At 38.5% G+C, this 13,824-nt stretch overlaps 1 non-coding gene and 1 pseudogene across 1 annotated transcript; both read right to left on the reverse strand.

Annotated features, from left to right (window-relative positions):
• Window positions 1-7,557: 7,557 nt before the first annotated feature.
• On the reverse strand, window positions 7,558-7,720 carry LOC142443777 (U1 spliceosomal RNA). Its single transcript, XR_012783529.1, has one exon. It is a non-coding gene; the product is annotated as a U1 spliceosomal RNA (small nuclear RNA).
• Window positions 7,721-12,710: 4,990 nt separating this feature from the next.
• On the reverse strand, window positions 12,711-13,075 carry LOC142443394 (small EDRK-rich factor 1 pseudogene; annotated as a pseudogene).
• Between the last annotated feature and the right edge of the window lie 749 nt (window positions 13,076-13,824).

Raw genomic sequence — 13,824 nt, forward strand, 5'->3', positions numbered from 1 at the left:
TTCTTAAATGCGTCCTCCCCCCACTATCATGATCCCAATTCTACCTTACAAATCTGGCTAGACCAGAGGATGTACATTAGTAAAGAAAGGAAGTGGAAACACAGGGAATCGAGGACAGATGACTCATTCAGGACCAGTGGTGAGAGTGGCAATACCTGTAGGGTGTAGGAAAAGTAGGATAGAAAGAGGGAACCAATTACAAGGATCTACATATAACCTCCTCCCTTGGGGATGAGCAACAGAAAAGAGGGTGAAGGGAGACGTTGGATAGTGTAAGATATTACAAAATAATAGTACTTTATAAATTATCAAGTGTTCATGAGGGCAGGGGGAGTGGCGAGGGAGGGGGAAAGTGAGGAGCTGATATTAAGGGCTCAAGTAGAAAGCCAATATTTTGAGAATGATGATGGCAAAACATGTACAAATGTGCTTGACACAATGAATGTATGTATGGATTGTGATAAGAATTGTACTAGCCCCCAATAAAATGATTTTAAAAAATATTAGTTAAACTTCATTGTCATATAGGTGGTCACTTATCTGTAAATATTAAATAGTCATATTTCATAAGATACCTATTTATCTTAGACATTAAACTTAAGTTTTAAAAGACAAGTATGATGGTCTTTAAAATCATTATATGTGTGGTAGTTATGTAATCTCATGTCAACTTGAGGGTATTGAGAATGAATGGGGTGATGTTTAGCCTGTTAATTCAGGTTACAACTTGATCAGAGGGCATCTGAGGTAAATGTCTCAGTCTGAAGAAGGATTTGTAGATTCGTATTTATGGACTTGATCTAGCTGGAGCTGGGATGTTTTCTTAATATACAATTACTCTTTGATATAAAGCTTTCTTATACATAAAAAAAGAATGATGCAAAGTTAGGAGATTAGATTAATCACCACTCCCATTAGCAAAGCCCCACACAAAACTAACCATCATCAAATATAATTACCCTGGAATTCACCTGAGAGTGCTGAAAAGGCAAGTGTGTTTCTTTTGTGTGTGTGTGTGTGTGTTTCTGGAGAATGCAAAGTCAAGCAAGAGAAGGAAATAAAAACACCAATAACCATGACCTTGAACCTCTAATAGCATCCCTCCTCTTATCTTGGCTTTACCATTTGAAATCCTTGGATTATACTCTGAAGCCTATGGCTGTGGGTTAGCAGTTAGCTGTTCCTCACATTCCAGGTTGTTCCAATTTTAAACCCAATGGAATATTTAAGTTCCTTTAATAGCACCATAGTAGGACATACTATTAAATTGAAGTAACCCTAGGATGAGGCTGAATTGCAAGAGCTATTTGGTCTTTCCATTTTCCTGCAACATGCCAAAATGTCCCCATCCAAGGTGGAGACTCCACTAAAGAAACACTATTTTCATTTTATTGGTTTTTTTTAAAGATATAAATGTCATAGAGTGATAAACATTAGAGAGTCATGTAATAACTTTGCTTGGGGCATCATAAAATAAGTACATACTCTGAGAACAGGTGTCAGACTCTGGGTTGGTGTTTATGCTGATAGTGGTCTCATGCAATATTTGTCCTTTTGAGATGGACTGCTTTACCTCAGCATAACGTTCTCTAGGTCTATCTGGGTAGTGATGAGCTTTGTCAGTGTTCCAGTATTTTCTAGACATATATAGTATCCAATTGTGTGTATGTACCAAGGTATCTTTATCCAATCTTCTACTCATTGGCTTTTGGTTATTGCAAATTACTTGGTATTTTGAAGAGTACTTTGAAGAACATAGTTCACATGTCTCTCTTTAGTTTGTGATCTTAGGATATCCACTAAAAGCATTGCTGAAGTGCATGCAGTTTATCATCCCATTTGTTTGTGGTATCACCATATCACTTTACAGAGTAGTTGGACAGAACTACCAGCAGTAGTGTCTGAGAGTTCCAATCTCTGCTTCTTCTCTGGTACATTTATTTCTGGCTTTCTTTCTTTCTTTCTCTCTTTCTTTCTTTCTTTTCTTTCAATAGGCGACCATTTTCAGTGTAAGGTGATATATCTAATTTTTTTTGTATCTGCATCTTCTGTATGGCTAATGATCATGAATATTTTTATGTGTCTATTTGACATTTGAATGCCTATATTTGTTAACTGTGTATGTATAATTTTTTACTGACTTTATAGTTGAATTATTGGGTTTTTCCTTACTGAAGTCTTGCATAATTTTATATATATTTAGAAGTATGTAATTGTCCTTTATGTCATTGCTCATGATTGTTTTCCAGTTCAAGAAATAATTGTTAATTCTCTTATTGAATAATTTTGATGTACATATGGGTCTTATTATACATAGGATTAGTCGGTTATGTTGCTTCTCTTGTGTGCACTTCCTCTGCTAGGTTTGAAACACTGTATGTCCTGCATTTGAGCCCTTAAGTATGTAACTGTTTTCCCATTGGTGATCTTTATGGGTTGTTATATGGAGTTAGGTCTTTGATCCATCTTGAGTTCAGTTTTGTACATGGTCAGTCATACGGGTCCTGTGTAATTCTTCTGCAGATTAAGATCCAATTTTGCCATCACCATTTAGTGAAGAGAATGGTTATTCTCATTTAATTTTTTGGCACTCTCTTGAATATCAGTTGTGACTGAATTTATTTGTGAGTTGTCTATGCTTTTTCATTGGTCAATGTACCTATGATTTTACTAGTCCCTTGCTGTTTTGCCTAATGTGGCTGTGTAATAGATTGTGAGATTGGGTAGTGTGAAGCCCTTACTTTGTTTTTCTTTTGAGCTTTCTTGCTTATCCTGGGTTTCTTCTCCCTTCATATGAAGTTACTAATTAGTTTTATCATTAGGTTATTGGATGAAGGTATTATTTGGATCAGTATTGAATGATATTTAAAAATTGCTTTGGGTAATATTGATAATTACATAATGAGCCTTCCTATCATGAGCATGGTGTAGTCTTCCATTTGTGTAGGTCTCTTTTGGTTTCTTGTTGATAGGTGCCATCGAGTTGGGTTCTGTCTCGAAGTGACCCTCTGTACAACAGTATGGAGTGCCGCTCAGTTCTGTCCCATTCACATTGAGGCAGTGAAAAAGTGCTGCTCTGGAGAAGACAAAGCACACCTCTGGTGACAAAGAAACCCATGGGATGTAAAAAGTCTCAAATGACCTTCAACCCAAACCCCACATCTTCCACTTCCATAACCTACCTGCTATCTGTTGGCCACTCAACCCCTGACAGCCTGGTGTAACTGCTCGTTTCTGCTTCTGTATATTCCTTCTTGCTGGTTCACTGTCCAACCACAGACAACAGTGTGAATCTACTCCTCTTTCACATATCATGTAATTCAATAGTTTAATCATATACAGAGTTGTATAGCCATTACCTCAATCCATTTTAAAACATTTCTTCTTTCTTGTACTCATTATTAATGTAATTTTTGAAATTGTGGCAAACATGCACAAAATATCCTCCAATTCAAAACCTTCTGCAATTATAATTCAGTGCCATTGATTATTCTGTTATGCAATCATTATTGATATCCTTTGCGAAACGATTCCACCACTATTAATATAAACTCAGTGCCCCCTCAGCAAAAACTCTTTGTCCTTCACCCATGATAACCATTGGTCAAATTGGATTGCTTTCTTTTTTATATGATGTAAAATTCACATATCATACACTTTCATAGTTAAATCACTTTTAAAAATAGTTATATTTACGCCACCAAATTCAGTTCTAGTGCTCCCTATCCCCTCCCTCATCCATTTTTGGCTCACCAATAACAGCACATTCCCCACCCCCTGTCCTTGATAAACCATTTCATCAGTTATTGTCTCTACGTATCTGCTTCTTCTAGAAAATGATAATAATATAAAGATAAAAATAAAACGTAAGAAATAAAAGCCTACCAACAATTTAAAAATATATTCCAGAGAAGGAATTACTCTCATGGAAAAAATGAAATATATTTTACCCTAGAGAAAATTCAGGTTGGGTCAAGAGGGAGGTAAAGTGACATCTTATCATATTTTGCACAATTGAATTCACAATAATCAATTTTACAATAATCTGTGTGTGACACTAATGCTGAAAGAATTTCTTCGGGGATAAGAAATTAAGTTAAGAAAAATTTAACATTACTTATTATTTTAATTGTCTTTAAAGATAACAAATATTTAAAATTATAACAAATTTATATACTTATCTATTATATTCAAGTGGTTTTGTTTAAAACAGGACAGAAGATAGGGAAAGAAGAATTGGAAATATGTTATTAAAATATACTTATGCTCAATAGAAGGAATACATTATTGTCTAAATGTAAAATAAGATTGCAAAATAATTTATGTTATAAATTATAGGATAGCTATGTAAGAGTTCATGCAAGAAGAATTTAAAAATTCAACTAATGCAAATAATATTTCTAAAATACTAATTCAAGGCAAGAAGTAAAGAAAAAACTAAATCCAATAAATAGAAAAATACTAGTAAAATATAACTACTAGTAATGTGTTCAGTTTTAATACAGAATGTTCAATATGGTATTAATTTAAGTCTGTGTACTGCTTCGAGTTGGAGACATTTCCTTTGAGGTAAATACCTGTCACTCCCTCATGGGAACCATGTGTGACTGTCGTAGGGCAGGGGCACACCTGGGTAAAGTTCAATCTGTGTGAGGGGAGAGAGAGTACATTTGGCACATAGTATAAGATTTTATTTTTATTTTTAAGAAATTCTCTCAATCACAGAGCTGATGAGAGTCCTCAGGTTTATCAAGAGGAAAAGGTGGCATGTCATGTAGGTAAAAGGTCTAAGAACATTCACCCTGAAACTCACTAATGCCATCAAGTCAATTCTAACTCATAGTGACCCAGTAAGACAGAGTAGAACTACCCCACAGTGCTTTAGAGACTGTAAATACGTGTGGAAGCAGGCAGCCTCATCTCTCTCCTGTAAAGTGGCTGGTGGGTTTGAACCAACAATCTTGCCATTAGCAGCTGAACACTTAAGCCATTGCATCACCATGGCTACTAAGAATGTTTTCAGTCAATGGAAAGTACTCATCTGTATACAGAAAATATTACTTCCTCCTTCTAAGACTGCAATAGTGATCAATGAAAGCCACAAAGAAAACGCAAACAAAAAAGTGTCCTTGGGGACAACTGACAACAGATCAATCATAAGATAATATTGTTGCACATTTATCTGAATGTACAAATTAAAAAGAAATAATTAAAAAGAAAAACAAGCTATCACTTCCTCACACACAAGCATCAGAAAACCAAACTCTCAAACCAGACACCAAAAATTATAGACATATTGATGAAGATATGTTAACATGTTAAATGTCTTTGCCATTAGAGAATTGTAAAGTATAACAGTGAGATAATATAGTTTTGAAATGAATTAATCAAGCAAACAATAAAAGGCAATCTGATAATGCCTTATGTTGTTTAGTGTTTTGATAGTTGTATAAAGGACATAAGCTCAGAGAGGTGTTTTCTAAAATCTGGTCAGGAATATGCACCAGCTGTTTAGTTTTGTTTTTGTGTTTTAATGCACTCTGGTCTTAAATAAATGGTATTATCAGTTTGATGATTTCCAAAGTATCCTTTGCGGACTGTTATAGTTAGGTTTTGTGTCAACTTGGCTGGGGTAGTGTTCTTAGTGGTTTGGTAGTTAGCACCTAGTAATTCCTCATCAAGTGAAGTGAACACAATTTAGTCAATTCCACAATGGGGTCTGCTGTGAGTAGCCAAGCAGTTGTATGATTAGGGTGGAGTGTAACTCCCTTACTCAGGACACAGCTCTGAAGCAACTGGAAAAAAAAGATTCCGTGTTTGTGTGGCCTACATCCTTTCTGGCTTTGGACCTGGCCTCTGCACCTGGGCTCTTCAATCTCTAGTTCTTTGATTTTGACCAAAGGCTTGAACTAGCCCCTGCCAATTCTGAGAGTCCGCAGGGGCCTCCCATCTGACATGTGATCTGACCTTGGAGTAATATACCTCTTCAATAACACGTAAGATTTGCTAATTTTTATTCACCTGCCTTTGAAACTACCATCGAGGTATGCTCCAGCCTATTGTAGGTTTATCAGCCCCCGAAGCTACATAAGTCAGGAGAAGACTAACTGAGACTCAAGGACTTAGAATCAGAATGATGTGCCCACTTCTACAACTGCATGAAAGATTCTCTTTATCTATCTATCTATCAATCTATCTCTGTTTTTTTTCTAGTAAATTTATCCTTACATAGGTGTTGAATGATATCCCATTGGATTTGTCATTCAGTTTTAGAAATGGCTGGATTTAGAATCACTGAGTTTCACAAATACCATGACATGCTCCTCCATTTATTTCTGTTATATTTCATTTACCTCAATAATACTTTTAATTTTGTTTGGAGTTTTAAATATTTATATCGTATAATTTTTATGCATTTCATTTTTTGAAACATGTAGTCTTGCCTTATATTTTTTTTTCACAAACCATTTTGGGGGTGCTAATGCAGATATTATATCATTGCATAGTTCAATCACATCAAGACATAAAGTGCATGTGGTACCACAATCAGTTTCAAAATATTTTCTTCCTTCCTAATCTCTCAGATATAAACTCCCTTTCACTCTGTCTATCCCCACTGCCCCACACCACTGTATCCTTCAGCAACCCTATTCTACTTGCTGTCTCTATAGGTGCATAAATCCGGGTTTCATATTCTGAGAAAAACAGAATATATATATATATATATATATATATATATATATATATATATATATATATAATAAATTCAGTAGGGTTACCGCCAATGACAAAATACATCTGAGTAGAGTATACCCAATATGAAACAGAGAGAGAGAGAGAGAGAGAGAGAGAGAGAGAGAGAGAGAGAGAGAGAGATTAAAACAAGATCAGGCCTAACATGCATGAGCAGGGAGTTAACTGAAAAAGTTTTAACCATTCAAGTCAGGTGTATCATTTTGATTTACTATAATCATCTCTCCAGTGAAATCTGATTAGTAACCAGGTGAGTCCCAGTCCTCTATTAATGGACAGAGGGAAATCACCAGAGGTTTATTTCCTCTGTAGATCTCACAAATGTATCTTGCCTTTAAACATGTATCTTCCATTCTTCCTAAGATTTAGAATAATGTTATTATGTATTTCCTTTAGATCTGGTGATGTTAGAAAGGGACAATGGTATTTCTATTTTTTCCTTTCTTTCTTCTGTAAACACAATGATGTCCCATCAGGATAGTGAGGGCTTTATTGCTTGTTCATCAGATAGATTATGTATTTCTTTAATACTTGGAAACTTGACTTGTATTTATGCTAAAAGCAGCTCAGGTGTCATGAAAATCACTAAGGTAAACTTTAATCATATACCACGAGGTGTGACAATTTTATTTTCTCTCTCTTTCCTCAGATATATTATCAGTTATTTCTTTAATATATTGAAAGCTGGTGTGAATTATTGCTAAAAGCTGTTCTTGTCTCACTTAAAATCACTAAGGTAAGCTTTAATCATATCACATGAGTTGTTATGATTTTCTTTGTATATAGTCTTTTTTTTGTTTTTTTTAGGGGATAGCGCAAACGCAGTCCCCCACTACCACAAATTATGCAGTCGAGTTTCCCACATTTGGGGAAATCGCAGGGGTCAGCACACCCGGAGTGCAATGGGTGAGCCTCGGCTTGGGAAAACCACCTTCATGATCATGGTATCTCCCCTGCCAGGTTGTATATAGTCTTACACATTTTCTTGTTATTGATAACTATGTAGCTTTTATTTTAAAGTGTGATTTGCTTTTATTTAGTTTCTGGAGTCAGGAATGGATGAAATCCAACTGCAGTCTCCAAAACACTCTGTTCCATCAGACGCACACTAGGAAGTGGCCTGCTAAAAGGCTAGTGGCAGCTCTCTGATTTCTATGAAGCAGCTGGAGCCCAGAGATGCAAACCCTCACTGTCCTGCTGGGCAGAGTCCTGGGTGTGGTGTCTGAGAGGAGTGCTGGGGGCTGTATGCTCAGGAAGGATGTCTCTGTCCACTTCCATAGGTGAATCCTCATTGATGTTGAGAGACAGCGGCATGGAGTATGAACCCTGCCATCCCCTGCTTTTCCTCAAGGATCCTCCAGATGCCCACCCATTAAATCCCCCAGTATTACCCTCAATCTCTTACTCAATCTGTTCTAGAGCTTATGTCCCACGGGGTGGAAGCTCTTCTTAGTTTTTCCTGTGATCTATTATCTCAGGCACACAGAGAGAAGCATCAACCCTGAAGGTGGCAACCAAAACTTGGATAAAGAAGGGAATCTATAATTAGGAAGACATAAAATATTGGAACAGGACTTGATTTCAAAGCCTGATCCTGAAAGGAATACAAAAACACATGTAATCTGACTTTCTTAAGAAACATTCTCGGAAAATATATAAACAACATATATAACCAATAAGGAACATTGCTAAAAAGCAAACAAACAAAAACAGACAAGACGTATCACCAGAACAGTCAGACATATGGGGGGAAGCACGGGATAAGAACTTCAGCATTGCTTGTCATTAGATGTAAGGTTAAGCAATAAGATACCATCACACACTGTTTGAAATGAATGCCAAAAAACCCAAAACAAAACAGCACAATTAAACAGACAATTGAGAAGTGAAGGCAAAAAAGACACATCATATCTAATATGTTACTCACTGCATTTATAGTTGTTGGAAGGCCACAACACAGCATTGTACTTCAGAATATGATCAAGAATATACATTAACTATATTTATTGTTTATTTTTCATCTACAATGATCACAAATATATTTTAAGATAATTCTGACGGTTTCTGAAAATTTATGTTACCTAATTGATTGATAATGGATTGAATTGTAACTAAAAGTTATAACTAAAACTAAAAGTTAAAGAATTTGGATATACTTTCACCCTAATCTTTAGAAAAACAATATTCTTATAACCTTTGGATTCAGTGATCACAGCATAGTACTAACTGTGTCCACTCTTTACTTATTTCATTTGAGAATACAATAGTATCTCAGAATCATAAGGGTTTTAGGTGTACATCCTCCAATGCAAATAATTTGTTTTTTCGTTGTTGCATAGGAATTTTTATTGGATTCAATAAGGGAATCATTGATGATTTACCGTTGTTTATGCCAAACCCCCATCTTACTGCCATTGAGTCGATTCTACGGCATCACAGTCCTGCAGGGTAGAGCACAACGGACCCTGTGGGCTTTACTACCTGCTGCGCCTGCAGTTATCAACCCAACCTGAAATCCACTGTGTCACTATGGCTCCTTATTTAATCATAGTCTTTTTGATTTATTTCTTACACTTGTCCTTGGCTTTGCGTTGTCCCTATAGGTTTTATAATAATTAGAAATGGCAGATTTATTGAATTTTAAATCATTTTTTGAATTTTAAATCATTTTGACACTTCTTAATAAAATAAAAATAATATGTTGTAAGATAGTATATTGTTAACTAAGGCAATTACATCTACTCACCAAAAAGACTTTCCGATTTCTGCCCCTCACTGCATTAGAGATGTTGGTAGGTGCTGTTGAGTCAGTGCTTACTCATAGCGACTCTGTATAAAACAGAACAATAACAATAATCCCCAGGCCCTGCACCATCCTCACACTTCTCCCATGTGTGAGACCGTTTTAGCACCACTGACTACTCACCTGATTGAGGGTGCTCCTCTTGTTGCTGGCACTCCAGTGCAACGGGAACTTCTTCCATAGGGACTTGTCTTCCTGATGACATGCTCAAACCAGGTGAGAAGTGTCGTCATCTCCACTTCTAACCAGCATTCTGAGACACTCATTTGAAATGTCCTGCTATTGTAACACACGTGCCATTTTCGAGGGATCAAAGTTGTCTTTCCAATGAGTGTTTCCTTCAATGAATGATCTCAGAAAGAAGTCCTCCAGTCACTCCAGGCCATTCCATTTGACCTTGTCTCACAAGTCAGGGCTCTCCCTATGCCCAGAACACTTATTTCTTTATAAAAGGAGAAAACGGGCCGCATGATTACGGGCATGGCACAACGTCAGCACGAGAAGTCACAGCAGTTATTTTCTGACACAGAGCTCATCAGTCACTCACTCCTCAGAGTCAAGGAGCGATGCAGGGAGGCAGCTCAGAGGACCTGACCCTGCACTGTGAGATCAATGCACCGCCTGAGCTCAGGATATTTAAAACCACGGACTACATCCATGAGTATGGACATGGACATGCCTATTTTTCTTTCAATGTCCACAGTTTTCCAGTGACAAGTAGGATGAGAATGTTCATGGTGCTCTGTTGGTCAAGAAAGAAAAAATATGTAATAAAGAAGATAGTAAAGGGTCATGGTGATTTGTACATGCTACTTCAAACATAGAATGTTGGTTGTTCTTTTCAAGCCTGCATTGAGAAGGAAAAAATTTAGACAGGAAAAAAAAAAAAAGGCCAAATTGTACCTTGGGATGCTGAGAGCTAACAGAGGAAACCTTAATCCCAACAGGACATTCTGTCATTCATCCGTGCCTATCTAGGGTTGACTGGCTGTTCTCTGTGGGTCCTGCGCGCCCCCTGGTGCCCAATGACTTCCCTGCAGGGGAGGTTTGTGTCTGGGCTCACACTGACTTCCCCTCACTGTGCTCCTTGCACAGTAATACATGGCCGTGTCCTCAGCAGTCAAGGAGCTCAGCTGCAGGAAGAACTGATTCTTCGATGTGTCTCTGGTGATGGAGAGTCGACTTTGGAAGGACGGGTTATAAGTTGTATGACCATCATACCTTATCCTGCCTATCCACTGCAGCCCCCTCCCGGAGGTCTGGCGGATCCAGTTCCAGCTGTAACTACTGCTTGTGATGGAGAAACCAGAGACAGTGCAGATGAGGGACAGTTTCTGAGAGGGCTTCATCAATCCTGGGCCTGATTCCTGAAGCTGCACCTGGGACAGGACGGCTGTAAATAAAGATAATTGGTCTCTGTCAGTCACCCACAGTCACAACCATCCCCAGATTCCACACTGATATCTGAGATCCTCACCTTGGGGAACTGCCACCAGGCACAGGAGAACACATATCAGTAGCATCTTTAGACCACAGCTGTGCTTTCCCAAGGGACCCACAGCCCTGTCAGAAGAGAACTGATAGTCTTCAATGCTCAAGACCGGGATTTTAACCTAGTGCCTGAAGAATGATTTGCATAGGAAGGAGGCCTGTGCTTATAAACAGTGTTTCTTTTGTTTCTTCTAAGGCCATTGTAGGCTAATTCTTATTTTGAACTCATCTGTGTGTTAGTCTGCAATGAGAAAGCACTTTTCCTAAGAGTTACCTGTGAATGGTCAAAGGACAGTCCAGCATTTCTGAGCTCAGTATTCTTTCCCTCCAGCCCTTCATTGCCCTGCCCTGACTGAAGGTCCCGTATATCCTGTGCATCAGAGACAGGACAGTATAGAGTTCCTTGAAACCATTAGGTTCACCCCACAGTGTCTCCATTACCTCACACTCTCCAAACACATTGCTTTTTTTATACACTGATGCCACTTAATCAACCTCCTCAAAGTCCTTGGTCATTTTCATATGTGGTAGATATATGTTTTAGAAGAATTAATATGAGGCTGGTCCCAAGGAGTTGGGGATTGATGATGCCTCAAATATCCACCTCTTCCATGATGCCATTCAGTGCCCTTTTCCACCCCATCCTCCCTTGAGTATATTTCCTCATGTTTCTGGGCTCTGTGAATTGTTGCAATGTCCAACAGAAACTCATGAATGCTGGGGGAAATGGCTCACATGGTGGTGGGTGTTCACCAGACCATATCCCTAAGGTCAGGCAGCAGTAAGCTAGGGCCAGAGGCTGTCCTTCCCTTCTGTCCCAGTATTTTATTAAGGCACAGATGCCCTGAGGCCTCTGGCAGGGTGTCTGCAGTAGGCATTGGCCTCCTACTAATGTTCATCAGCCAGGTCTTTCCCATCTTCGCCATGATTCACAAACCCCACTGCTCTTATGAGCAACACCATCACTGCATCCCAGTGCCTGATGGCTAAGGAAAACCTCAGTGTAAGTTAATTGATTCAAGTGCCATCGTGTTTCAGGTAAGAAGTTGCCAACTAGAAAAGTTGGTCCCAAGCCAAGACAAGGTTTTAACTCTGTGGCCTCTAAGAAATGCACGATTCTGAAGAGAGACCCCTTTGTTTGGCAGAGAATGTTCAGAAGAGTGCAAACCAGTCAGGTGTCATGATTTCACGTGTATAGATACAGCAGAGCAGGGAGTGGGAAAGAGTTGTTTAATAAACAGGACAGAGTAAGAATATGATCCAAAAACTGTGTTTCAGATACTGAACCAAAATACACTGGTTAGAGACACAAAGGTACTCTGGATTCAATGTGGTCCATTCAGGTCCTTAAAATCTAGGAAGGATTACAGACCATTTTAACCCTTCTTTACCCAGGGGACTCTGGCTCACGTGAAATTTGAGCATTTACAACCAAAATTTACCTCTCTATTTGTGCTTTAGGTATGACCCCTTGATAACTGCAGGGATCACAACCTTGGATTTATTACCCAAACTCACAAATTGTCTGATTTTGGAATCATTTGCATATTATTGACCATGAAATCAGTAACACTGTCTTTATTTATTTTATTTTACATGCATGGTTAGTGTTTTATTTTTGGAAGAATGGTTCTAAAACATCACACTAAATCAGGTTGAAAGGTAAAGTTTAAAATAGACCGTTTTATAAGGATCAGTTATAACATATGTAGTGATGGTTCACGCTACAAAATCTTGATCTCAGCATATGATACACTCGTTGGCAGGAGCACCAGGGATTCCAAACCAGCCAGTCATCATTTTCCTCTCGTCTGCATAGACTTCTTCTCGTTAGCTGCCTTCTGCTTTTGTTGCATGATCTCAGAATCCCTCTGCTTCCTCTGAGAAGCAGTCAAGCTATCCTCTTTTCTTTTTCCCTTGCTAATCTCCTGGGTTTTCTTCATGTTTTTCTGGCGGGCAAGTTCTCTTTGATTTCCACTGGCCATGCCGACCACAGGGACAGAGCGACTCGGAGAAGCAACGGTTCCCTCGCACGCATGGCCGCCGTCACCACCAGCCGGTCGGGAAGGCAGCGCGCCGGCCCTCCGCGGGGCAACGCCTCTGCCAACACTGTCTTTAAACATGCATTTTTAATGTTCAATTCCCGTTAAGATTTCTTTCTCATTTATATCCACCATGACAAGCATTTTCTCCAGTCTTACAGTTGACACCACTCATTAACTGAATGATTAAACTGTCTGTATATCTCTAAATTAGTATTTATTTTACCAATGTGGAAATCCAAACACAAGGTGGTGGTCACCAGGGCTTTACTGAGCCAGAATTTGCTGAGGAAATAAAGGAAATGCTGCAAAACCATACTAATGAGTTCACTAGAATTCATGATTTCAAGCAAATGATATGATGCTATTTTCAGTTGAAGATCTCTGGAGTCGTTCAGTTTCCACATACAGACTAGTATGGCATTACGTGAACGTGGTCATTCCAGCACACACTCACCTCATAATATCTTGTTGCTGGTGGTTGGCAGGACAATTCAAGGATCACACTGTGATGTAGCTGCACACTAGTCCAGGTCACCTCCATCTCTGAATGTTAATGCCATGATTGTCTAAACTAATCCCATGACAGGGGTTAGAATGGCCCTTCTTAAGTGGAAATCTGTTGACATTATCCCTGTGCACATAACTTTCACATTAACTATGCTACCCATATGCTGACTGAGCTCACAAATTCTCACTGCACTCTGAAGAAGCAACACGTTGATCTCTAGATTC

The sequence above is a fragment of the Tenrec ecaudatus genome, chromosome 3 (assembly GCF_050624435.1).
Source record: "Tenrec ecaudatus isolate mTenEca1 chromosome 3, mTenEca1.hap1, whole genome shotgun sequence".
In the NCBI taxonomy this organism is placed as follows: Eukaryota; Metazoa; Chordata; class Mammalia; order Afrosoricida; family Tenrecidae; genus Tenrec; species Tenrec ecaudatus.